Below are 24790 nucleotides of genomic sequence, written 5' to 3' on the forward strand. Positions count from 1 at the left end.
ACCGTACAGGGCAGCCTTTCCACCACGACAAAACTGACCATTATATAGAAAAGGGAAAAAAAAAGAGAGATAGAGCGTATGGAGGAGGAGGAGTAGAAGAAAGAAAGACACATAAAACACAGAAGAAGGGTCCGAGAACAACAGGGAAAGCAGCGAGGGAGAGAGGAGAGAGAGAAATAAAGGAACAGAAAAAGGAAAAAATAAAGGAAGATAAAATGGAGGAGGAGGAGGAGGAGGAGGAGAAGTGGAGGTTAAAAGGTCAATGAAAAATTATATAAGTAAAAGTAAGGTGAAAGAATAACAAGGACAAGAGGGAAAGGATTGAGGTCTCATTGGACGCACCATCCTTGTGTTGAGAGAGAAAACATGGAGGAGGAGGAGGAGGAGGAGGAGGAGGAGGAGGAATGCGACAGACGAAAAGAGATGAAGCGAAAGAAGCTGATAAAGAAGAAGGAAATATGTGAGGACGAGAAGAAAACAAGGGAAAAGGGAGAGAGAGAGGAAGAGAACGATGATAGGGAGAAGGAGGAAACGAGACAGAGGGCAAAGAGAGACGAATAGAGGAGGAGGAGAAAGGGGATGGTAGTAAAGGAGGAAAGGAAAGAGGGGAATTAGCAGGAATTAGGGAGAGGGGAGGACAAGAAGGGCGAAGAGTAGTAGTAGTAGTAGTAGTAGTAGTAGTAGTAGGAGTAGTAGGAGTAGGAGTAGGAGTAGGAGTAGGAGGAGGAGGAGAAGGAGGAGGAGGAGGAGGAAGGAGGGCTGTAGGGAGTAGGGTAGGAGTAGGAAGTGGGAAGGAGGGAGGAGAAGGGAGGAGGAGGAGAAGGAGGGGGAGGAGGAGGAGGAGGAGGAGGAGGAAAAAGATGGAAGAAAGACAGGATAAATCATATTCCTGGACGTTCCTCAGAGCGATGAAGCGAAATATTTCCCACCAGAGGGAAGACACGGCCACCTGTTATGACGGTGTGTGTATGTGTGTGTGTGTGTGTGTGTGTGTGTGTGTGTGTGTGTGTGTGTGTGTGTGTGTGTGTGTGTGAGTGTCAACATGAACACAAAATCTTCCCCATACCCCCTTCCACACACATACACAGGCACGCACGCAGAACTCACACATACACAATTAAACAAACAAATAAATAGACAAACAAACAAAACATACACCATCTCAAACAGGTTGAAATATAACTTGTAGTGACTAACGATTTTTTCCGACAAACTTACTGGGTTACAAAGTTGGCCGGGGTCTGAGCGTCCTCCCTTATCAAACACTTCCACGACTTTTAACGCGCTGAGCCCTTAACAGCCCGCGCAGTCACATTTGAATGATACATGCGCGCGCACCTTTTCCGTAAATACACACCCTCGTCGCTTCTCAAGACCCCTCTCACGTGCTATTCTCTCTCGTTGTTGTTGTTTTGTTGTTGTTTTTCTCATGAGATTTACTTGGGTGGATGTCTTGACGGTGTTGATTATCTCGGTGAAGCAGCTCAGTTTATCTTTTTCTTTCGTTTCCGCTAGTCTTATTTTTTCCTCTCTTCGGTGTGAGTTTCGTTCCCTCACGTTTCATTTGGCATGCAGTATTTCCCTGTTCATTGAGAGGTGTTGCTGATGACAGGCTCACTCTCTTTTAGACAGACACTCCTCTTCCTTCCTATCCCTTCCCTCTTTAGTCGCTCTTTCACCCATCTCATCAGCAAATCTCCTAACACACACTTTCCTTTCTCCCTCTCTCATCCATTCTTCCCTTCACCTTCCCTCGCCCATCTCTTAATCAGCAGCCCTCCTAGCAGTCCTTTTCACCCCTCCTCTCACCCATCCTTTCCTCCTTACGTCACCTCTCACCCATCTCTTCATCAGTAACCCTCCTAACACAGTCCTTTTCTCCCTTCCTCCTCTCTCACACATACTTCTCTCCCTCCCTCCCTTCCTTCACCTCTTACCCTTCCTTACGTCACCTTCTCTCACCCATCTCTTCATCAGTAACCCTCCTAACACAGTCCTTTTCTCTCTTCCTCCTCTCTCACACATACTTCTCTCCCTCCCTCCCTTCCTTCTCCACCTCTTCCCTTCCCTCCCTCACCCCTTCAGGTCATGTATCTCCACCCGGAAAAACGCTAACAGCATGCCTAGTCTGACGAGCGTGGGAGCACAAGACAAAAATTTCGACATTCCAGATATTTTCCTTCTGTCGGTGACCCGAGGCGGAGGAGGATGCCGGCCTGAATGTGGACTTTGATCTCCTCCACCGGCAGGGCAAACTTGGGGATTCTGGTCCACTCAGTTCCTCAACCGATCTGTGTATCCTCCACTTAGTTCAACCGTCTATCTATCATTAACTCACTTATCTATTCATTACAGTCAACTTCCACCTACTCAGTCAATCGTCAAGCTTTCATCAACCTAATTCTCCTTCCATCTTTCTTTCCTCACTTGCTCCTCCGTGTACCCATATTTTCCCCACTCAGCTTTTCCACCTATCTAACTTTCCACTATTTAGCTACTCCACGCCTTCAATTTTCCTCCACTCATTATTTTTTTCCTCCAATCAGTTTTACCACGCATCCACACTTCTTCCATCTAAACTCCACTCCTCCTTCCTAGCCCTCCATTACAATCTCCTCCACCTCTCCATATTTCCTCCACGTTTCCACCTGGTTATGTATACCTTCCCTTCACTTAACTCCTCCACCCATCTGTCTTTCGTCCAACCTTTTATCTTTCCTACTGCAGCTAAAACACACACACACACACACACACACACACACACACACACACACACACACACACACACACGAGACGCGGCGAGACCCCAGACAAAAAGTCAAATCGCATCATCTATCGTGTTTTCACAGCTCAATTTTATTTTCCGGCGCTTGTGTGTGAGTCCTTCTCGCTGAGCTCCATGCGCCACTTTAGCATGAAAAAAACGTCCTCAACTCGACTCGAAAACAGGTGTCAATTGCACTTTATCGCGAGGTAACGAGCCTTTGGTAAATACGTGACTTGGGAGTTTTAGCGCCGATAGTGAATAAAGGTTCCTGGGGTGGTGGTGGTGGTGGTGGTGGTGGAAGGGGGCAAGAAGGAGAAGAAAGAAGAGGAGAGTGAGAAAATGATGGTGACGAGGAGGAAGAGGAGGAGGAGGAGGACGAGTACAAACGATATTATTTTAGACATTTCTTCCTTTTTTTCTTTGACAGCCTGAAAGCTGTTACCGTTCCTTTATCTACTCAAATCACCTCTTCCTATTCCCACTGGCATTCCTCCCTTTACCTGCCTGCCTTCCTTCCTGCTGCCTTCCCTCCTCTTTTCATAACCTCTTACTCCTCCTCTTCCGCCGCCTCCTCTTTCTCCTCCTCCTCCTCCTCTCAGCCTTTCCTTTAAGACTAATACATAATTTCTGAAACAATCAACAGAGCAAAAGAAAGAAGGAAATACCAGTCCACACGCTGACAAATTACATCTGGCCAACGGATGTGGTAATTACCTTCAGCTGGCCAGGTGACACAGGAGGCGGAGGAGGAGGAGGAGGAGGAGGAGGTGGAGGCAGGCGTGTGTTGGAGGTGAAGGCTGCAAGATTAATCATTAGGCCGCCCGAAGGCTGTGAAAGTGTGAGAGGCGCGGGGTGTTGAGGCGCCGCTGTGGAAATGTTGGTGTGACTGGCTGGCCGGCTGAGGAGAGAGGGAGGAGGAGGTGGGAGAAGAGAGGGCTGTGGGAGGGAGGATGCAGGCTATTGGTGGTCCAGTTTTGCCTGCACTGTCACGACTTTCGTCTAGTTTCTCCTTTTCTTTATTTCACAGTCACCCAACAATGTATATCACGCCACACCTCCAAGGAACTGACTATACTATGCACATTATGAAGGAGGGAGGGATGCAGGCTATTGGTGGTCCAGTTTTGCCTGCACTGTCACGACTTTCACGTCTAGTTTTCTCCTTTTTCCTTTATTTCACAGTCACCCAACAATGTATATCACGCCACACCTCCGAGGAACTGACTATACTATGCACATTATGAAGCCAAGTCACACGCAGTCAACATATCAAAGCGCAGATAGGAGTTAGCACAGTAAGGATACACTACTGAATGGTTTACAGACTATGCTACACCGCAATGCTACCTCGTACTAAAACTGAGCAACCAAAACTGTATCACTGCATAACACTATCCTTCTATCATTCTTTAAACAAACATTACAACATCTTACTACTTCACATCATCACGGTGTTGCCAATTATATTCCCTCAACATTAAACTTCATTATACATTTCAATAGGAGGAGCGTTGAGCGGTCTTTATTGTTCTCTCTTTTGTTTTTGCCCTTGAACAGTTTCCTATACTGTAAAAAAAAAAGTACTATACCACACCACAAAAAAGAAACATATCATTACCACCAACATAACCCAGAATCAATATATATTTGGTGTATTATTTCAAACTATAAAACTCTGCCATACACCAAACAATGGCACACCAGACTAAGCCCAGACACACATACACACACACACACACACACACACACTCACACACACACACAAACACATACACATACACACACAAGCGCGCATATAAATTACGTTATTACATCGACTTTAATCTGGTCAGCTGCACCGAGTCCCAACCACCATGTGTAGGTCACCATCAATTATCATGTCACCGCACTCGCCCGACGCTCGCCGTCTCCTTCGTTTGGGGCGTGCGACTTTACTCGGTGTATCGTATGTAACCTCGTGTGAGTGAGTGAGTGTGTGAATTAATGTGTGTCAATAATTGGTGTGGGTATGGTGTAGTGTGGTGTGTTAATGGTGTGGTGTGGGTGTGGTGGTGTGTGGTGTGGTGGTGTGTGGTGTGGTGTGTGTGGTGTGTGGTGTGGTGTGGTGTGTGTGTGTGTGTGTGTGTGTGTGAGAGAGAGAGAGAGAGAGTTAAAAGAGAAAAAAATGACAGACCAAGACAGGGCTGAAAATCAATGCTAGCAAGGCAGTTGTCTGGCGTCTGGAACAACTTCTTGAAGACAAGTTTCCGCCAGACCTGTCAACGGAAGACGCACATCGACGGAACATTTTCCACACACGGCAAGCAAAATATCGTACCTGCATGTAGTGTCAATGAAGGGAACGTTATGTAACCCAGAATGCTGCACTTGTATTTGATACATCTCGTAACCTTGGATCTTCGGGTACATGACTGGCACAATGTATTTTTTTCTAGGATACTATATTATGGCAATGTCGTGTTATGTATATATCAGTTAAGGAAATCATAACGAGGCCGCCGTGCACCCTGGTCCCTGCCTTTCAGCGTGTGTTCCTCTCCATGTGTCCTAGCCGGGGTGTGGACAAGGCAAGGTGTTGCCTCGAGGAACCAAGGGCAGCATCAGCGGCTCCGACCTGCCACCCTTATCCCTGCCTCCCAGCCTCGCCGCCTGAATGCAGTGCTCACAGCTAATGGCCGTACCCTTTTGCATGAATTTCATACGAGGCAGCCCATTCACGGCCCAAATAGCAGTAATCGCGACTTTCCCGGCAGATGTTTGCGTCTCGATTATTTTCTTGGTCCCGGCGATCCTTTGTGGCGGCGGTCCATTGTCTGCCTTTTACTCCCGCATCGCAATGGCGCACCGACTCTCATCTCCGATCACAATACGGGACCAGAACCGTCGCATTCAGCTGGCTCGCTCCATCCGGCGCTGACAACGCTGAGCCGGCCGGCCGCACACAGCACTGCACCAGAATAAGGAAACTAACCATGCGGATATTTCACCTGCATCGTAATTTCAACTCACCACCTGCTCAATAATTTCAAACTTCAAATTCCTGTGTATGCCTGTGTGTGAGCGTAACGCGGCTACTGCTCATTAATCCGACACGTATATGTACGTTGATGACCTTGTAACGTGTCTGTGCATGTATTCCCCTCAACTATACACAAGGCAGAGGTACAACGGAAAGAAAAGCCGTTAGAGTGGAAAACCATGACCCAGTGTCGACCTGGGCAACGCGTCTGTATATGCCTCTGTGTCTAACCCTCCTCAATACGCTAGACGGGAGCACGGCAGGAAAGGAAGCCCGCGACAGTAGCAAGCAAGGGTCCCGCCAGCCACCCAAGTAACGCTAGCAGACAGGCGGAGTGTTTCGACATCCACGAGGCACAGCTGACCGAGCAGATGTGACAGAGGAGCGAGTCTTGTTTCACCTTTGGGAATGACAGGAGGGGGAGGAGGAGGAGGGGGGGTGGGAGGAGGAAGAGGAGGAAGGAAGGGGGAGCTGGGTATGGTAAGGAAGGGCTGTGTGTGTGTGTGTGTGTGTGTGTGTGTGTGTGTGTGTGTGTGTACATTTGCGAGAGACTGAATGGGGTTGATGGGAAAGAGTGGGCCGAGGGATTATTGCAAGGGAAAGAAAAAGACGGGGGGAGTGGGTTAGGTGGAAGGGCGAGGGGAGAGGAACAGAGGCACGAGGGGCGAGGAGAGGAGAGAAGAGGTTGTCCAGGAGCGAGGAAATAAACGTTGTAGTTAGAGAGAGAGAGAGAGAGAGAGAGAGAGAGAGAGAGAGAGAAACACAGAAAATGAGAATAAATAAAGAATAGTTAAAATAATTGAAATACTAAAAAAATCATGCAAACACACACACACACACACACACACACACACACACTCACACACACACACACACACACACACACACACTACCACCAAAAACAACAAAAACATGCAGTCCACAAACAAAACTTCATATCCATCAATTAAGCTGCTCCACTTCCTCCTCTTCTTCCTACTCCTACTATCCCTCGTCCTCTTTTTTCCCTCGTCGTCGTCCCTTCTCTCCTCTTCCTCCTCCTGTTTGTTACATTCCCATCATCCTCGTCTAACTCTTCACAAAAACTTTCACTTCTATCCATATTCCCTCACTTCTTTCTCGTTCTCGTCATGCTCCTACCCTCCTCCTTCCTTCTCCTCCTCGTCCCTTCCTCCTCCTCCTCCTCGTCCAGCTCTTCCTGCCTCCCTCCCGAGCCTCCTTAAGCCTCCTCTCAGTCACGTTATAAAGTGCAATAACAGACGTAATAATATTAGTGGGACAGCCATGGCCAGTCAGTGTGCTGCTCGATAGTGGCTAAAAATTGAAACCTATGATGAGAGAGAGAGAGAGAAGAGAATGCTGCCCTCATTACATTTTATTTAAACCAATTAAACCACTCACGGCAAACCCATGATCAAACGGCATCCCTACAGCAGCTACACCGAGAACCAACCAGCCGACCAACACGGACCAGCCACATGCGTCCACCAAGCCGCGTCTCCACAGGCTTCCACACACACGTCATCTTCCACACACAAACCCAGACCGTCTCCATACCTTTTGATCATCCACCTGCGTCAGCTACACGCCTTAACATCCTTCCACACGCAAAGCCACACCATCTCCACATCTTTTTATCATCCACCTTCCCCAGCTACACGTCTTAGCATCTTTCCACGTGCACAGAGAAGATGGCGCCACTATAAACACTTGCCTGCGCCATGACGGGCTGGGGCCGAATACCATCCAGGCTCCTCAAGCAAGCCTACCGGCGCAATAGGCGGAGACATAAAAAAATTAAAATATTAACTCTCCCTCAATTTCCACGGCTCTATGGTTTGTATTCTTAGACGTTTCTCTCACATCAACTATTCTCCAAAGGCCGAAAAGGTGATTAATCTATTTTTTATGAGTTTTTTTCACGTTCATGGCACAGAAGAAGGATCACACCACCACCAGGGTCATTAAACTACCCCTGGAAACGCTCGTAACGCCTATGAAAGCCTTGTCAAATATGTGCTTGAGTGCCAGTGTTTAAGAATACTACCCTTCATGCCTCCACAGTCTTCAAGGTCCTCGTCACCAGCCTCAACTTCATTCCACTCGCCGGTCACGTCTTAGCAGTCCGCGGCCATCCAGAACGCCAGTCACAGCTTCACGTTTCCACGTCTCCACATCTCTCTAAGCACTCCCTTCAAGTCTCCGCTGCTTTAGGCGCCTCCAAACTTCTCCTCAGCTACCTTCCCGCCCTTCACTAAACCCAACATTTGCTGCAATTCCACAACTCCCCAAGGCTAAAAGGGAGAAAATATCACCCACACCACTCACACTAAAGCACAGCCCAGCACGCGGAGGAACAACGATAAAACTAATAAGAAAATATGTAGCTTTGTAATCACAGCCTCCCTCCACGCCATCTGTCCGCAGCCTCATCTGTCTGGCTCACTAACCCACCACCTACCTCCATCTCTCTCCCTGTTTCCTTCCTCCTCTCCTCGCCCTCTAACTCGTCCTTCTCTTCCTCCCGCTCTATCTCTTTCCCTTCTCCTCTCTCCTCTCCTCTCCTTCTCCCCCCGGCCGTGATGGAGTCCTCATACTTTTCTATCAAGGTACGTAACTTGTGTCGCAATGGCTGGAAAGTTTTCTAATTTGGCCAATTAACAATTCCGGTGACCGTCGACCGCCGTCCGTACGTACGTCTGTGCAAGGTCGTCTCTCACGTAACAACAACCAGACTATCGCTCTTGTGCCTCCTCTCGTGGCTGGGCTTGTCGCAGCACACATACCACACTAGACGAGTCCTCACCCCTGCAGGTCGTGGAGTCAGCAGGCCGCGAGCAGGAGGTGCTGGGGCTCCTACTCACTGCCCCTGCTTTGGTGAGGCCGCGTCATTGTCTATGATTACGGGGCGGAGGCATAGGTTGAGGTTCTAAGAACGTGTCGTCAGTGGGCAGTCAGCAAGTCGCAGCCAGAACGTGCGTTTGGGCTCCTACTCAATGACATTTCCTTTGATTACGGAACGCAGAGAAAAGATGTGGCTTTGGGGATGCGCCGGAGTTGTGGCGTCGGTTCCGCAGCACAGCACCATAGCAGCGCTCAGCCCAAACACCCTCCCAGGCTTCTTTGTTTCTTGTAAATCATTTAAGCCCTCAGAAATTCATTTACAGTGTCCAAGTTTCAGTCTTCTTTCTGTAACTCTACGAGACACGAAGACTTTACATGAAGTTTCTGTTGTCTGTAAAGATATGTGGAAGACCAGCAACACTGTGATGCTTATTTTTGGCGCCAACGAAGCCACTATGTTGGACTGAGGCATGGAGACTATTGTGAGTAGGGGATGGAGGAAAGTTAAGATATCCGATGGGTTCGTAGATGTCTTTGATTATGGCACGGAGGAAAGATGCAGGTCTGAGGAAGTGTTTTGTTCTCACGTCTTCGATTCCAGGACCGAAATGGAGGAAGAAGACCTTGGTTAGTGTTGTTTGTAGATGCCTTTGATTATGGAACGATTACAGGACGGGGGTGAAGGAATGAGGCGGAATGAGGCTCGGGGAAGTGTTAGGTTTGTGGACACGAGGACGTGGCTCGGCGCGGTGGGTTCCGGGGGTGACTGGCTTAGGGCGGCTCAGAGCGTCTCCCAGGACTGCTTCGGGCGGCTCGGGGTGGATCACGCTGGCTCAGGGCGTGTTAAGAGGGATTAAGCAGACCCGGGAAATGGTTTTGATAGATTACTACGCCTTAGGAGGACATTTAAGGTCTACATAGTGTTGTGTTGATGGTGGGTCGAGAGAGAGAAAAAGTGAGAATGTTGTGTGTGTGTGTGTGTGTGTGTGTGTGTGTGTGTGTGTGTGTGTGTGTGTGTGTGTGTGTGTGTGTGTGTTGAGCGGAATAACTGAATATCAAAGGAAATAAGAGTCCAGACCGTGAAGGAGCACACACACACACACACACACACACACAAACACAAACACACACAAGCTAGATCAATGGAGGGGCTTGACTCTCTCCGCACACTCAAAAAACGCACAACAGTCGGAAAACGGGGTCCTTTGCAATAGGGACAAAAGAGCAGGAAGCGGGGAGTAATTCAGAGCCGCAGGATCGCACAGAAACTAATCCATATACAGGTAATTGTGTGCATTGTCGGATATACATATATACATAAATATTTGCTGCCAGTAGCTTACCAATAGCGTCCATACCTTTACTACCCAACCAGTCCCTCTTTCCACCCACCCAGCCATCCACCTCTTCATTAAGACAGGGAGGGAGAGTGATGCGTTTCCTCATGTAAAGCCCTTCTTCCTCTGCTCTTCCCTTTTCATTTCTTCTCTTCGTTTTGTGTCGTTTTATTTCCCTTCCCTTCCATTCATTTAACTACTTTTCCTCACTTTCCTCTCTCTTTTTTCCGTTTTCCTCCTTTCTTTTCCCTTCAATTTTCTTGTCCCTTTGCTTCCTTCCCTTTTCGTGTCTTTCCATCCTCCTCGTTTCCCGTTTCTTTTCTTCTCTTCCCTTTCAATTTCATTCCTCTCCCATGCTGTTTTTACCGTTTTTTTTTCCATACCATCCGTTCCTTCTTCCCTTTCCTTTCCTTTCGCTTCTGTTCCTGCCCTCTCTCCCTTTCATTCTCTTTCCTGGTAAAGGTAGGAATTGAGACGGTTAAGTTAATGAGAACCACTTTCTCTGCCCACTAACAGCCAATTCATCCAGCTTTCTTCCTCTCTATTGTTAGTTCGCAACCCGCCTTTATTCAAGCCCTCGTTATGTACTGCCTCGTGTATCGCGTCTGGGCTACATAGGCTCCTCTGATCAGGAAGAGACGCTGGTATGGTCTGGTATGGTATCTAGCTACCTCCTCCTCTCTGCCAGCCGTTTCAATATACTTCACGAGGTACTCACTAGAGGGCACTTAATCTCTCCTGGCCGTATCGATGCTCGCTCAGGTAACTGCTCTTCCCGCCCCTTCACTTGCTCTCTTCTCGTCCCCTCACTCACTTCCCTTTCTCCTCCTCTTCCTCCCCCTCCTTGCTCGTCACTGTCCTTCTGTACATAATTAATACCAATTTCAGAAGCTCCAGTCACTGCCATTTCTTCGTTGTTATTAAATCTCGCCTGGATCCTGTCTGTTTTACGTTCAGTTATTGTCTTCTATTCCGTCAATATTTCTGTCCCTAAACTGTCATTTCCGTCCTCCGTTACAGGCCACTACTTCACATCTTTTCTGTATTTCTTCTGTCCTGCAAATGTCCTTCCGTCCCATCAGTTCCCAAATCCCTGTCCCCTTTACTGCCAATTCCATCCCATCTCAACCTATCCACCCTCCTTTCACTGTCCTCTACGTCCTATCCATAATCCTCCGTCCCTTTACTGCCGTGCCATTTCCATCCATCACAACCTATCCACCCCTTCCTTTCCTCCGTTCCGTTTATAACCCTCCGTCCTTCACTGCCTTCCCATTTCATACAACTCGCCGTTCCGTCACCGTCCGTTCCGCTCCACCCTTTCACATTGCCGGGGAACTAACAGAATCAAGAACGAGAGGTAAAATTTACACCCTTCACGTTTTCTAATTTTTAAGAGTGAATTACAATGTCCAAATACCAGCGGAGTATAAAAGTGTAGTAGCTTTTAAACGCTCAATTCAATATTATAAATCAAGCGCTTTCCTGAGAGTGGGCCAGAGCCAGGGTGAGAGGACCAGCCGAGGGGGATGGGAGGGGAGGGAGGTGGTAAAACAACGACCACAGATTGTTTGAGGCTAAACTGATGAACTCGGGCCAATAAACGAAAGCCGTGCAACCTGTTGGGAGCGTTCGGTTCGGCCTGGACTCACCACCACCTCCATCACCTGCACTTTCGGCCCCTGTTCTCACGCTGCCCCCATCCCACCTCCGTCACTGCCCCCTTCCCCCACCACTACCCCCTCCCTTACTATCCTGCCCTGGCCCCGTTCACTAACACGCTAGAATTTGGAAATGATGGAGGGATGAAAGCGGGGCAGGAGGGAGGGGGGACGGGGGAAGACCGAGGTAGGTTTATAGAGAGATGAATTTATACCCAAGTAGAGTGAGGATTCCGAAAGGCCTGTTCTTTTTTTCATTTTCCTTGAGATTAAATTCCTTCGTCGGGTAAATTAATTAGAGCCGCTTAATGTTGTTGCCGGTGGTGAAGAACGGGCGAATGCGTGGTTTGGATTAAACAATGGTGTGGTGAAAAGAAATTGAGTGAAGGGGTGAAGTGTGAAACCAGGAGTGGAATGGAATTGTGTGGTAGGTGGGTGGAAGAGCCAGGGTGGGGGTGGAGCCAGGGTGAAATTAGGGGTGGTGGGTGGGGAGCCAGGGTGGTAGGTGGGTGAAACAAAGGAATTGGGGAGAGAGCTAGGTGGGAATTGCAGAGTAGAGCCCAGGTGGTGGGTGGGTGGAAACCAGGCTGGTAGGGTAGAGCCAGGCTGGTGGGTGGGTAGAGCCAGTCCCCTCTACCCACTACCTACGTATCTCCAGTTTCAGCCCAGCTACTCCCATTCCCTCCCGTCTCTACAGTGCACTATCCTTATCTAAATCAAAGAGGAAACACCGTAAAGGCAGCCATTACTTCGTATCCTCTGACTTCATATCCTCTCCTCCCGAATAGACCTCTTTGGCCACTTGTAATCTTTTAGGAGCAGCAAGTAGTGGAGCTTTTTCATTAGCTTTTTGTGCCATTGAGCTGTCTCCTTTGCTGTAAAAAAAAACTCACTCTTACTCTCTTAGCTGGGATGTTCAAGGCTTGTCACGTAACGCCCTTGAAGCCACATGGAGGAAAATTCTCACACCATTGACTGACATCTCTTACTTCCTTTTGCAATGACTTTAACTTCAAAAAAACACATACATGCATACGCAAGCATATATAGACATGAAACAAACACGCCCACACACACACACACACACACACACACACACACACACACACACACCCACAGAGACAGCAGGGGGAAGAGACACCGCGGCGCGGCTGCTTCATGTCTCAACAAAGCGGATGAGACACTCACAATACAGAGCGAAACAACAACCATTAGAATGAAATAATCCCCGTTCATTTAGCCGCCAAGAAGGAAAGCTAGGGATGGAAGAGAATGGCGGCGGAGAGAGCGGGGAAACGATACAGGAAGAGAAGGAAAAGGCGAACAGTGGGGAGACCAGGAAATAAGTAAAATACGTAAAGGACAGCAGAAGGAACGGAAGGAAAAACGGAGATTAGGAGGAAAAACGAGGTAGTGTACAATGGAAATGTAGGAAATGTGATGAAGGGAAATTAAAGAATCAGAGGAAGAGAACGACAAAAGGTGAAAGAAGGGAGAATGGAAACGAGATGAAGAAAAAGGAGGGAAGGAAGGAAAAATACGCGAAAAGAAAGAGAAAGCACGTCATATAAATGGACGAAGCGGAACGATGATGAAGAGGAGAAAAGCAAGGAGGAAAAATAAGAAAATACGCTAAAGAGGAAGGAAAGACAGCAATGTTATGAGGAAGAAACAGAAAAAGGAAATGAAATGAATGAACGAACGATTAAAAGAATGAGTTTAGCCAAGGAAGCATAATTAGAATCGGAGCCTTAGTGGGAAGCAGAAAAAAAGTAATTAAGACCAAGAGGAGAAGGAAGATGAGGACAATGAGGAAAACAATAAGAAAGAGGAGAAACAGTGAAGACAAGAATATACAGAATAAGAGAATAAGGAGTAAGCATTAAAGAGGAAAGGAGAAAGAGAGATAAAGAGGAGAGAGAGAGAGAGAGAGAGAGAGAAACGGTGGAATGATTGTGACAGATTTGTTGTTGAAGCAAGAGCAAGAGAGAGAGAGAGAATCAACCCCACATCAATGTTTCCTCCTGAGCACAATAACAAGCGGTCGTCCATTGTTCTTGATACGAAAATATTCAGCAGGCAAAAGCTTCATGATAGCTGCTTCTTTTTTTTTACTCTGTTTTTGCTTGATTTGTTTTCTTGTTTATTTACCTCATTTTTAATTACGTCCGCGGAAACGCACCTGAAGGGGAGAAGGAGGGAAGGGGGAAAAGGAGGAGAAGGAGGAGTTGGAAGAGGAGGAGGAGGAAGCAGAGGTAGAGAAGGGAAAACGAAAAGAAAAAGCCTGATAAAAGAAGAGGGAGAAGAGAAAAGGAGAGGGAGGAAGGTAAGGAAAGGAGGAAGAGAATGAAGGGAAAGAAGAGGTAGAAAAGGAAAGAGTAAAACAGACAAAAAGAGGGGGAAGAAGGAAAAGGAGGAGGGAGGAAAACAGGGAGAAATGACAAAGGGGGAGCATGAAGCGAGGTAAGGGGAGGAGGAGGAGGAGGAGGAGGGACTTTACCTGTTCGCGTGCATCCTTACTCGTGAAGCTTCGTTGAATATTTTATTTCAAGGACGCATCTCACTGTACAAATCTCGTAAAAACTTTCTTTATTCTACACGGCGTTCGATTCTACTGCGATGCTGCTCTCTCTCTCTCTCTCTCTCTTCTTTAAGGTGAAATTATAGATTTAAAAGTTTATCGGCGTTTTTTCAACTGTTTTTGTCTTTCCTCTTGTTGATGCTTCTTGTTTATTGCATTTTCTTTTTCATCTTTTTTAAGTTGTTGTTCCGTCTCTTTGTTTGCTTGACTGTGTGTGTGTGTGTGTGTGTGTGTGTGTGTGTGTGTGTGTGTGTGTGTGTGTGTGTGTGTGTGTGTGTGTGTGTGTGTGTGTGTGTGTGTGTGTGTGTGTGTGTGTGTGTGTGTGTGTGTGTGTGTGTGTGTGTGTGTGTGTGTGTGTGTGTGTGTGTGTGTGTGTGTGTGTGTGTGTGTGTGTGTGTGTGTGTGTGTGTGTGTGTGTGTGTGTGTGTGTGTGTGTGTGTGTGTGTGTGTGTGTGTGTGTGTGTGTGTGTGTGTGTGTGTGTGTGTGTGTGTGTGTGTGTGTGTGTGTGTGTGTGTGTGTGTGTGTGTGTGTGTGTGTGTGTGTGTGAGTGTGTGTGTGTGTGTGTGTGTGTGTGTGTGTGTGTGTGTGTGTGTGTGTGTGTGTGTGTGTGTGTGTGTGTGTGTGTGTGTGTGTGTGTGTTTGTGTGTGTGTGTGTGTGTGTGTGTGTGTGTGTGTGTGTGTGTGTGTGTGTGTGTGTGTGTGTGTGTGTGTGTGTGTGTGTGTGTGTGTGTGTGATGTGTGTGTGTGTGTGTGTGTGTGTGTGTGTGTGTGTGTGTGTGTGTGTGTGTGTGTGTGTGTGTGTGTGTGTGTGTGTGTGTGTGTGTGTGTGTGTGTGTGTGTGCTGTGTGTGTGTGTGTGTGTGTGTGTGTGTGTGTGTGTGTGTGTGTGTGTGTGTGTGTGTGTGTGTGTGTGTGTGTGTGTGTGTGTGTGTGTGTGTGTGGGGAGGATGCATTCATCTCCAGTTTGCTGGATTCAGTTGCTTTCCTCTTTTTCTATTCTCTCGAGACCACTTTTCTTTCACTGTTTCTTTTTCTTCTTATCGTTTCCACACAGACACAAACAAGTCAAACCGTTAAAGGTCTGCCTTCGGTTCCCGCCCTATGCCGTTGCCAGCAACAAGGCTGAGGACCGGTGATACTGCAACGTAATGGCTTTCATTATGCATAGGATTCAGCCGTTTATGAATTTGGCAGCATAGAAGCCGGTTTACCTTCATTTTCCGCGCCATAAAGTAAACACCAGCGCCTTCTTGGTCATCTCCCCTCGCCGCTCCAAAATCCGCCTGCTGCTGCCTTTCTGTTCACGGCCCCTCAACACACACGCGACCTTACAGGAAACCACGGAGAGAGTAAGGAGGATAAGAAGAACTAGAATAAGAAGAATAAGAATAAGAACTAAAAAGAAAAAACAAAGAGAAAAGAAGAAAAGAAGGAAATAGAAGAAGGAAATGAAGAAGAAAATAGAAGAAAATAATGGCAGAAAATAAGAGAGAGAGAGAGAGAGAGAGAGAGAGAGGAGAGAGAGAGAGAGAGAGAGAGAGAGAGAGAGAGAGAGAGAAGAGAGAGAGAGAGAGACGGAAGAGGTGGAGAAGGAAGAGAAAATCACAATGAGAAAAAAATCGCAAAAATAAAACATTTGGAACATGAAAAATCAAAAGCAGTCGGACCAAAGAGAACTAAATGTAAATCGCACGCAAAAGTCACAACACACGCAAGGAATAATTGATAAATCAGAAAAAATGATTACAAGAAAAAAAATTCACCTTTCCAAAACAGACTTAATTAACATTTGCCTTGTTTCTTTTTTCTTACAGGTGAGTGGATTCGAGCTGGCGCAACTGTGTGTCCTGTCTCGCCTCTAACATCGCACACCTGGGATCATATGGAGTTGCAAAATTAAAATATCTATTCAAAAGAAGTCACTCTTATTCAAATGGTAAATGTAGTTTTCATATAAAAAGCCAAAACAAAATACTAGCGATCTTTCCGCGAGTGTGTGTGTGTGTGTGTGTGTGTGTGTGTGTGTGTGTGTGTATGTTAATATGAAGATGCTCAGAATCACCTGCAGTTGTGTTGCACAATCATTAGCTCCTGCCTCCTTTCCTTACTTTTACTCCTTAAATTGTATCCTCTCTAACATTTACTTAAACTAGTGTGTATATGATTCAGGGGTTTGATGACATATGCTGAAGACCCGAGTGTTTACGAGTCAAGCCGAGCCGAGGCTTCTTTCTTTGGGTAATGTAAACGTGGTTTACTGTGTCCGTAGAGTTTACGGAGATACTACCTCGTAGCTTTCCGCTCGTAACACAGTCTTGTGAGTATTGTGAAGTAGGTGATCTACTATTTATAGTTGAAATCTTGCTGAAACATTTCCTATGATCGTGTGCTGGTGTTAAATATGGCAGATTTACTGAAAGTTTGTTGTTTGTGTCAATCAAACTGTATTCAACATAAGAGGTGATCAAAGGTAGCTAATATAGAAAACATGTATCACGAGAAGATGTGGGATATAGACAGCCTCTATGGAAGCCTTAGAAGGATCAAGCCAATTAGGAAAAGCCTGACAAACTGCCAAAGCGTCAGGGATGAATTATTCAGTAGACAACATAGCCCCATATAACCAACTTCCAAACGTTATTAGCCGCACCATAATTTCTAAGCACTGCCTCTCACAAACTTCCCTCTCAGCTTATTATATCCAAAGACCTCTAGAAATCGTTGATAAGTGGGTAGCTTGAACTCTGTCGCCTGGATCAATAATCAATAAAAAAGTAGGATCGAAAAATATAAACTAGATGAGTAGAGAAACATTTCCACGTTCACTCAAGTTTCAAAAAAAATCTCACATGGAAACAAACAAAACCACTATGAAGAAACTAAATGTCCTCCTCCGAGGTGTAATAATCCATCAAAACCATTTTCCGGTAATAGCCAATAATGTCGTCCATTGTAATTATGCCAAGCCAGAAGACTGGAGAACAATGCTTTTTCCTCCAGAAACGAATGGGGAGACAGATAATAGGGGCGTTACTATTGGAACTATAACCAAAATCAAATAGAACCAAAACCAAAGCAACACTAACCATAACTTAAGACCCAATAATCACAAGAAGAATATCAAATCAAACAAAGTCAAACCAAAATCAAACATAGAACCAAGCCCTTCCCTCTTACCAAGATAGAACAACCGAGAACTGAAACAGAGGCAAACCAAACCTGAGTCAAGCGTAAGCTGAGTCAAGCCGAAGCCGAAAGTCAGCCAGCTAGCCCATAAAACCCACAACGTATTAAGGCTGCCCAAGGAAGCGCTATCTGGGAACGCAATTAAATGTACATTATATCACGTTCTCACAGTGGGGGGAGGAGGAGGAGGAGGAGGAGGAGGAGGAGGAGGAGGAGGAGGAGGAGGAGGAGAAGGAGAGGAGGAAGAGGAAAAGGAGGGGGTTGGGGTTAAATCATCATGAGTCGTCGTGAGAGAGGGGGGTGAATTAGGAGGCAGAGGAGGAAGAGGAAAACAGAGGAAGGAAAGGCGAGGAAAGAGAAGGTAAGGAGGTTAAGGGTAGCTGAGAGTAGGGGAAAAACGGTGATTCAATGGGGAGAGAATTACAGAAAGTTGAAGGTAGAGTGAGCGGAAAGTGGAAAAGGAAGTAAAGGGGGAAGGCGAAGAGAGGGAGGGAGAGGAAAAAAGAAATGTTGGGAAGAATCTAATGGAGAGTAAGGAGGAAGGAAGAGAGGGATATAAACATGCGAGTCAAAGGAAATGTAAAAGAAAAAAGGAGGAGGAGGAGGGAGGAGGAGGAGGAGGAAGAGGAGGAGGAGGAGGAAGAGCAAAGAAGGGAGGAGAGGAGGAGGGGGATGGGAGAAAGGAGCTAAGAAAAGGGAGAAAAGAGGAGTAGCAGTATAAGACAGGAAAGAATGAAGAAAACATAAGAGGAATCAAAAGAGAAGGAAAATGAGAAAAAAAAAAACTTGAGATCTCCTAATAATCTGTGAATGAAGAAGGCACAGAGACTGAGCAGCGAATAAAAAATGCCCCAAAGGGAAGAAAAAGAAAATAAGTGAAAGGAAGAGACAAAGAAAGACCGGAAGCATGATTAAAAGAATAAAAAAAATATATGAGGAAGGAACAAAAAATACAAGCTACAAACACAAAAAAACACGCGGAGAAATGGAGTAGAAAAGGAAATATGAAAAAAAGCTAAGAAAAACCGAAATGCTGAAAGGAAGAGAGAAGAAGACAGAAGAAAAGAGTCGGAGGAGGAATAAAAATTTAAGTAAGCATTACTGAAAGCTAGAGAGAAAGAAAAGTATGTTTAAACCCTTTTGTGTTGCATCAGTGATGGAAAGAAGTGTTGGATACACACACACAGAGAGAGAGAGAGAGAGAGAGAGAGAGAGAGAGAGAGAGAGAGAGAGAGAGAGAGAGAGAGAGAGAGAGAGAGAGATAAATATAAATAAACACACACACACACACACACACACACACACACACACACACACACACACACACACTCCCAGGACCCAAAATACTTTATTCATCCTCACATCAAAAACACCAACAAAAAAACAAGGAACACACACACACACACACACACAAAAAAAAAAACATAGCCGTTATGTACTCATATGTGCGTGCACAAATGATATAAACAGCAGGCATGTGACACATGCCAAACATTACCACACACACACACACACACACACGTCCGAAGAGGCACTACCACTAAATTATTTGTACAGCAGCTGAGTGGAATCAAGAGTAAACAAAAGCAAAACCTACGTCCAAATGCATTTTCCTGGAATGCCCAATGTCACTTATTAGCATTCCTTTCACTTCACCCATCAAGTTTAAGAAGTCCTATTCAGATTAACTTTTGTACCTTACACGGCAGGTGAGACAGCACGTAGACAGGGCAAAAAAAGGAGAAAGCTAGGTGAGAGAAGGTGCATGAGGGAGAGGAAGGGAAGAGAAAGACAAGAGAAAGGAGAAAACGTAAAGCAGGAACGTGTGGGAAGGGAAGGAACGAGGGAAGGAACGAAAGGAACAGGAGGAGAGGAAAACGTTGAATTGATGCAGAGTGAATGATTAATGTGTTACAGGAAAATAAAACTCTAGGGGAATGAAGCGATATGAAAGGAATGAAAGGAAGAAATTAATGAATGGATTGGATAAAGAAAGGAAGGAAGAGAGGTAAGAATCAAGGAAATAAGGATGAGGGGAAGAAATGGAACGAAGGAAGGAGGAAGAAGGAGAAATAGAAAGGATAAAGAACACGAAGGAAGGAATACATTAAATAAAAATTGTTGTCCATTAACCCGTTAGAACTGACAGAAAAAAAAAGTGCAAGAAAACAAAATCTTAGGGCTTTTCCTGGAGTGTCGTTCCGTCAGCAAATTTTGACAAACCCTTGACCAAATCCCCTTCACAACAAACAGAGTATACCGATCTCACCACTTCTGTGCAAACTTTAACCACACCAGTACTCCTCATCCACCACCACCACCACCACCACCATGTCCACCTTCCTACCACCCATTACCACAACTGCCCTCACCATCTACCACAATCACAACACCACCTGCTTCTATCATCACCATCATTACTTTACAAACAGTAATATAACAACCAACATTTCCATCATAAAAGCTTCCCTTCTTACTCCAATACCTTTACTCCCAACATATCAACATCTATCAAACAATCTACAACTAACACTACCATCTACCATACTACTACATTTACCACTTCTACTACTACTACTATTACTACTACTGACTATTTCGTTCATGTCTGCTTCTCATTATTTCGATCTTAACAATTGGTTATAACAGTTTTCAAATAGTATGGTTTCAAGATACTAGAGTGAAGTATTCTCACACTAGAAGAAAGAGATAATCGTTTTGCCAAGGTTTATCCTATTACTGTAACAATCAAACAACCACCATCACAATCAGTCACCACCACCATTGCCGCCACCACCACCACCACCAGCCTCAGCACAGTTACTCCCTTTAAACAGCTTCAACCTTTATCATGAGGTAGAAATTCATTACTCACGTCGCCTTTGGATCGAAATGAGTGAGTCGTGCATTAATGGACGACTCAGGGCAGGAAACCACCACCACCACCCCACCACTTCCACCACCACCACTCCCAACTCCCACCACTACAACGGTCTTTCACTCAACCACCTCCAACCTACATCATATCACCACTAACAGCATCACCACCAACACTGACTATACTAACACCACCATTACCAACATCACCACCACCAATTTTCACCACCACCAACCTCCCACCACTACAACTACCCCAAACTATGAATTAATACCAGTACCTCCACCACCCATGATACCAACACCACCATAACTAACATCTACCATACAAATACCTCACCAACATCTCACCAAACACCACCACCACTACCAACACCTCCTTGACAAATACCAACACTACCATAACAACATCACCACCACCACCACCACCACCACCACTACCACTCCCCATTTCTAACCATCAACAACTGTCTTACTCTCTAATTGATATGATGTGCCTTAGGTTAGCCAAGAAAAAAACACAAACTCACTCCTCGTAATCTTTTGTCTTGTGTAATTCATACTGATTAATTACACGGTTTTTAGTTTTTTATTCTGTTACGCGACGCTAAAAGTCATTTGGTAGGAGTGGAAAGATTAAGACGAATAGTTTAGGAGTAAATACGTTTATGACTGAAACAAAAATAAATGAATTGAGGAGTAAAATAATTGAAGGATTTACTATGATATTTAAATGTAGGAAAGAGACAAACATTAAAAAAACGGATAGAGAGTAAAATAATGTTGAAGACTACGATATGTAGATGTAGAAAAAAGTGAAAACGTAAAAAAAAACGGATTGAAAGAGTAAAATAATGTTGAAATTACGATATATAAATGATGGGAAAAGTGAAACGTAAAAGAAAAAGGATTGAAGAGTAGAATAATGTAAGGACTACGATATAAAATGTAGGAAAAGTAAAAATAAAAAAATAACGGATAGAAGAGTAAAATAATGTTGAAGACTAAGATAAATAAATGTAGGAAAAGTGTAAAACGTAAAAGAAACCGATTGAAGAGTAGAATAAATGTTGAAAACTACGATATAAAGATGTAGGAAAAAGTGAAAACGTAAAAAGACGGATTGAAAAGTAAAATAATGTTGAAGACTACGATATAAAAATGAACGAAAAGTGAAAACGAAAAAAGAAACAGATTGAAGAGTAAAAATAATATTAAAGACTGATATTTAAATGTAGGAAGAAGACAAAACAAAAAATAAAATCGGATTAAAGAGTAAAAATAATGTTGAATACTATGATATTTAAATGTAGGAAAAAGAAAGACACTACCAGAACCAAACAATAAACAAAACACCCAGATGGAAAGTCAAAGGACAAAATTAAACATGAAAATATACAGAAGCAAACGAAAACACATGAAAAAAAAGCAAACAGTAGGTAGAGAAATGGAGGATACACAACACATACAGATTCAGAAAGACAGATAAATAAAGAACAGAAAGACCGACAGAATGAACAGCGAACAGACATAAAACAAGACAGACAGACAGACGCATAAGACAATGAACACACGGACAGAGGAGAAGGGATAACACAGCAAGCCAGAAGCAAAATATGACAAGAGGAATGAAGAAACGTGGAACATGAGAGGTGAGAGTGATGAGAGTGAAAACAGAGAAAATGAGCGGAAGTGAGGGACAAATAAACGTGAGGAATGAGGAGGAATGGCAGAATGAGGAGGAGGAGGAAGACAAAGGAGGAGGAAAAAAGAATGACAGAAAAAGAAAGGAGAGAGAAGAGGTAGACAAGAACACAGAACAAAAACAAGACCACGAATAAAAAGAAATAGAAGCAAGAATAAAGGAAGAAGAAAAAACACTAAACAGAACAATAACAGAGGGAGAGAGAGAGAGAGAGAGAGAGAGAGAGAGAGAAGAGAGAGAGAGAGAGAGAGAGAGAGAGAGAGAGAGAGAGAGAGAGAGAGAGAGAGAGAGAGAGAGAGAGAGAGAGAGAGAGAGAGAGAGAGAGAGAGAGAGAGAGAGAGAGAGAGAGAGAGAGAGAGACAAATAAATGCATTGGTCCGTGATCACGTCCATTCACCGCCGTGTTACCCTTGGCAGCCACCTCAAAGCAGACCCCCGAACATAATAGAACCAAAAATAATAACACCAGTAAACCACTCATGGCTACCGCACTCCACCACCACCACCTACACCACCACCGCCACTACAACCACCCACAACAATCAATTACATAACCAACAGAATAATAATAGCTTTCGTCTGCTGCTGTGTAAAAGAACAAGAAAAAACGCCATCACCATCAGCACGAACCACTATCGCCACTAACAGCATCTCCACCACTTTCTTCACACTCTTTAAGGAGGCGGTGGCTGGTGATTAGCGATGCCAGTGCCGTCTCCAGGAGGACGCGAAGATTATTCAGAGCATGAAAAGTGAAGAATGGCAGAAACTCAGAGAAGGAGGCCAAGAAAGGGAAGAGAGAGAGGAAATAGAATGATAAAAAAATATATTGAAGAAAATTACACCAGAGAGGAGACACATAAAGGAGAAGGAAAAGAGCAAAAGCTGAAGAGTACAGGGAGAAAAAGCTCAAATTGGGAGAAAGCAAACAAGCCAATACTGAATAGGATCAAAGGAAGCGAGATACAAAAACAAATGAATATAAAAGAAAGAACACGAGTGAGAAAAAAGGCATTGAAAGAAAATATCAAGGAAAGCAAAAATTGAGGATGGGATAAAATATAGGTAAAAACAGGAGACAGTGAGAGAGAATGAAAGAAAAAAAAAGAAAGGGAAGAGGAAATAAAGAATAATAAGAGATGGAGGGGAATATGCAAAGAGACGCGGAGACACTTAATTAGCAAATGAAGGAAGAAGAAAAGGAAAGAGGATAAAAAAGAAAGGAGAGAGAGAGAGAGAGCGAGGGAGATAGAGACAGGAGGAAAAGGGAAAAAAAAGGCAATAAATCAAAGAACAGGAAACAAAAACAAAACGGTGAAAAGAGGAAACATGAAAAGATGAAAAGAAAATAATAAGGAAAAGTGGAGTTAATTAGAGGCGAGAAGAGAGAAATATCATAATTGCAAAAAAGCGAGAATAATAGAAGGGAAATAAAAGCCAATCACATGAAAGACGCAAGATCATAAAAACAAAAGCGAGAGAGAGAGAGAGAGAGAGAGAGAGAGAGAGAGAGAGAGAGAGAGGAGAGAGAGAGAGAGAGAGAGAGAGAGAGAGAGAGAGAGATGGCCACGCACCTTCACGGTTCCTTAGCACGATCTGAATAACAACATATAACACCTCGGTTTGCGCTCTCTCTCTCTATTTTTTTGATGTTGCGAATAAAACGTTTTAGTTCCAGGAAACGTTTACAGTGTTTATCTTCAGAAAGACACTCCTCTCCCTCACCCACCCTCCCACTTTACTCCCCCTCCTCCCCTTCCCCTCTCCTACCTCTCAACCCTAAGGCCTCTCTCCACAAGTATATCCTTTTACCTACTTTTCATCCACCCTTGTCGTGTTTTTCCTCCTCACTTCTCTTTTCTACTTTTTGGCTCCATCCCATTCCATATCCTCACGCTCCTGTACCTCTTTTCTATCCACCATTATCGCCCTTCCACTTCCCTTTCCATCCTCTTCCTCAACTCTTCCTTCATTTCTCATCCTTATCCTTTTTCCTAATCCTTTTCTCTCACTTTCCTCTTCCCACCCCTTCATTTAACCCCTTATTTCTTCCGCCCCTTATACCCACAAGAGTCCATTTTCTCTTTTCTTTCTAACCTCTCACCCTTCGTCTCTCTCTCCTTCCTTCCCTTCTCACAATCTACTTCCCTTTGCTTCCTTCATTTGCCACCCTATATAATTTCATGTCACTCCTTCCTTCCTTACTCTCCTTCCTCCCACTTCCTCTTATTTCTGACAGTTTTGAGCAATATTCTCAGAGTGCAAATGAAGGAGCAGATAAGGGAGCAAAATTAGTGAAAATCCTTAACTTCTTACACTTAGCAGGAAACAAAAGCACATGCCTGTGGGGAAAAAAAAAGAAGAAAATGAGAACACCTGAACACTTACAAAACACACACAAAAAAACATATAGCTCCCCTCCACGCACACAGAAAAACCTCCAAGAAAAAAGTTAAGTGAGGGCAAAGGAAGGAAAGGATTACACACCGGTGATTTAGAAGAAACCAGCCAAAGAGGAGAGTAAGGCGAGGTGGCGGAGACTGTGATAACTGGATCGTAAAAGGTTAGCAATAAGACTTCAGGAATGATTTAGAAGCAAAAAGTGAGAAGAAAGCGAGTTTTGAAAGAAAATAAAATATTCTTAGCACTGAACAAGTGTCTAGAAAACGGAAAATAATAACATAAACTGAATCAAGCAATAAAGAATGCATGACAAAGGCAAACTTTTTAGATCAAACAAACGACAATTTTTCTTTTGAACAGAAACAGAACGTGAAAAAAACAGAATAGTTAAATATTTGAAAAAATAATAA

Source organism: Eriocheir sinensis, unplaced genomic scaffold (genome assembly GCF_024679095.1).
Source record: "Eriocheir sinensis breed Jianghai 21 unplaced genomic scaffold, ASM2467909v1 Scaffold677, whole genome shotgun sequence".
Taxonomy (NCBI): Eukaryota; Metazoa; Arthropoda; class Malacostraca; order Decapoda; family Varunidae; genus Eriocheir; species Eriocheir sinensis.